The sequence below is a fragment of the Hemiscyllium ocellatum genome, assembly GCF_020745735.1.
Source record: "Hemiscyllium ocellatum isolate sHemOce1 chromosome 15 unlocalized genomic scaffold, sHemOce1.pat.X.cur. SUPER_15_unloc_28, whole genome shotgun sequence".
Taxonomy (NCBI): Eukaryota; Metazoa; Chordata; class Chondrichthyes; order Orectolobiformes; family Hemiscylliidae; genus Hemiscyllium; species Hemiscyllium ocellatum.
In genome coordinates, this window is record NW_026867465.1 from 21,671 (window position 1) to 25,000 (window position 3,330).

Sequence of the window (3,330 nt, forward strand, 5' to 3'; positions counted from 1 at the left end):
TAACCAAGAAAAACTTAGAAAAATGTTTGAAAATGAGAAATGAGTAACCAAGAAAACTTAGAAAAATGCCCAAAAAGAAGAAATCAGTAACCAGAAAAACTTAGAAAAATGTTTGAAAATGAGAAATGAGTAACCAAGAAAACTTAGAAAAATGCCCAAAAAGAAGAAATCAGTAACCAGAAAAACTTAGAAAAATGTTTGAAAATGAGAAATGAGTAACCAGAAAAACTTAGAAAAATGTTTGAAAATGAGAAATGAGTAACCAAGAAAACTTAGAAAAATGCCAAAAAGAAGAAATCAGTAACCAGAAAAACTTAGAAAAATGTTTGAAAATGAGAAATGAGTAACCAAGAAAACTTAGAAAAATGCCCGAAAAGAAGAAATCAGTAACCAGAAAAACTTAGAAAAATTTTCGGCCAAGTGTGAAAAATATTCTAAGTGTCAGCGGAGGAAAATGCCGAAGCATCGGGAAAGATTCAAAAACTCATGCCGAACATGAGTTCCGAAGTGCCGGAGGAACTGGGCGAATTGAGCCCGGCGGTTGGCCAGATGTCGTTTTGAGTCTGCAGCCCGAAAACTTTAACTTTGTCTGCCGCGGAAGTCTGGACGGGAAAAATCCAAACGGTTTTGCCGGGTTCGAGTTCCAGAGCGAAGCAGTCGAATTTGAAATTCAGACCCATTCAGTGCCACTTGACATTGTGACACAGTGAGGTTGGCGGGGTACCCGGAGATTTCTGGGAACACGATTTTTAGAACAAAATGGCGGCGCGGGACCACTTTGAAAGGCATCCGAAAAAACGGTTCCGCGGGCAGAGCACTTGAATGACAGGCCTGTGTGCATGCCCAAGAGCTCTCGGAAGTCTAATTTTTGACACTTTGTCAAATTTTCGACAGACTTACCCAACTCTTGCTGCCTGTTCTAAGAATCAGTCAGAGGCCTGTGCGGCGGTCTCTTGACACTTTGGAGGGCGGGCAAACCCCACGTTGACTCCGGCCGTCCCTCCAAAAGGCACTTGCTATTGGGGGAAAGGATTGCAAGTAGCCTGGTTCCCGTGGGAGCGGCCAGGAAGGGTGCAGGCTGGCCCTTGCCTGAGCATTCCCAAAACCCTCTTCCGCTGAGAGCAGACCTCGCACGCCGCACTACCGGCTCTGGGAGTGGTTGGCCGCTATTGTACATAGTCCGGTCCTTCCTCTGCCACCCGGCAAGTGCGATGGCTCTGCCGCCCTGCGGTGCTCGTCACCCAGGTTTGGGGAACACGATACTTAGAACATGTTGGCGGCTCGGGACCTGCAGGCGAAAGGGGCCCCGTGGTGCTGAGCACATCGACCTCGGGTCTCAGTGCAAGCCGGAGAGTTCGCGGAAGTCTTAAAAGATTTTGACATCTGCTCAATTCTTTGACAGGCTTGCCTGACTCTTTCCGTCCGTTCTAAGAATCAGTCGGAGGCCGGGGCGGGGACGGTCTCTTGACACACGGAGGGTTGGCTTCCCTCCTCAGGTGTTTGTGTCGAAAATGAAGGCGAGAGATGCAAGCGTCCTGGTTCCCCTGGGTGCTGCCAGCAAGGGTGCAGGCTGACCCTTGCCTGAGCACTCCCAAAAGCCTCTTAAGCTGAGAGCAGGCGCCGCACTACCGGCTCTGGGAGTCGTTGGCCGCTATTGTACATAGTCCGGTCCTTCCTCTGCCACCCGGCAAGTGCGATGGCTCTGCCTCCCTGCGGTGCTCGTCACCCAGGTTTGGGGAACACGATACTTAGAACATGTTGGCGGCTCGGGACCTGCAGGCGAAGGGGGCCCCGTGGTGCTGAGCACATCGACCTCGCGTCTCAGTGCAAGCCGGAGAGTTCGCGGAAGTCTTAACAGGCTTGCCTGACTCTTTCCGTCCGTTCTAAGAATCAGTCGGAGGCCGGGGCGGGGACGGTCTCTTGACACACGGAGGGTTGGCTTCCCTCCTCAGGCGTTTGTGTCGAAAATGAAGGCGAGAGATGCAAGCGTCCTGGTTCCCCTGGGTGCTGCCAGCAAGGGTGCAGGCTGACCCTTGCCTGAGCACTCCCAAAAGCCTCTTAGGCTGAGAGCAGGCGCCGCACTACCGGCTCTGGGAGTCGTTGGCCGCTATTGTACATAGTCCGGTCCTTCCTCTGCCACCCGGCAAGTGCGATGGCTCTGCCTCCCTGCGGTGCCCGTCACCCAGGTTTGGAGAACACGATACTTAGAACATGTTGGCGGCTCGGGACCTGCAGGCGAAAGGGGCCCCGTGGTGCTGAGCACATCGACCTCGCGTCTCAGTGCAAGCCGGAGAGTTCGCGGAAGTCTTAACAGGCTTGCCTGACTCTTTCCGTCCGTTCTAAGAATCAGTCGGAGGCCGGGGCGGGGGACGGTCTCTTGACACACGGAGGGTTGGCTTCCCTCCTCAGGCGTTTGTGTCGAAAATGAAGGCGAGAGATGCAAGCGTCCTGGTTCCCCTGGGTGCTGCCAGCAAGGGTGCAGGCTGACCCTTGCCTGAGCACTCCCAGAAGCCTCTTAGGCTGAGAGCAGACGCCGCACTACCGGCTCTGGGAGTCGTTGGCCGCTATTGTACATAGTCCGGTCCTTCCTCTGCCACCGGCAAGTGCGATGGCTCTGCCTCCCTGCGGTGCCCGTCACCCAGGTTTGGAGAACACGATACTAAGAACATGTTGGCGGCTCGGGACCTGCAGGCGAAAGGGGCCCCGTGGTGCTTAGCACATCGACCTCGCGTCTCAGTGCAAGCCGGAGAGTTCGCGGAAGTCTAAAGCTTTTGACATTCGCTCAAAGCTTTGACAGGCTTGCCCGACTCTTTCCGTCCGTTCTAAGAATCAGTCAGAGGCTGGTGGGGAGGTCTCTTGACGCAAGGGGAGGGGTGGCGTCCCTCCTCAGGCGCTTGTGTCGAAAATGAAGGCGAGAGATGCAAGCGTCCTGGTTCCCCTGGGTGCTGCCAGCAAGGGTGCAGGCTGACCCTTGCCTGAGCACTCCCAGAAGCCTCTTAGGCTGAGAGCAGACGCCGCACAACCGGCTCTGGGAGTCGTTGGCCGCTATTGTACATAGTCCGGTCCTTCCTCTGCCACCCGGCAAGTGCGATGGCTCTGCCTCCCTGCGGTGCCCGTCACCCAGGATTGGAGAACACGATACTAAGAACATGTTGGCGGCTCGGGACCTGCAGGCGAAAGGGGCCCCGTGGTGCTTAGCACATCGACCTCGCGTCTCAGTGCAAGCCGGAGAGTTCGCGGAAGTCTAAAGCTTTTGACATTCGCTCAAAGCTTTGACAGGCTTGCCCGACTCTTTCCGTCCGTTCTAAGAATCAGTCAGAGGCCGGTGGG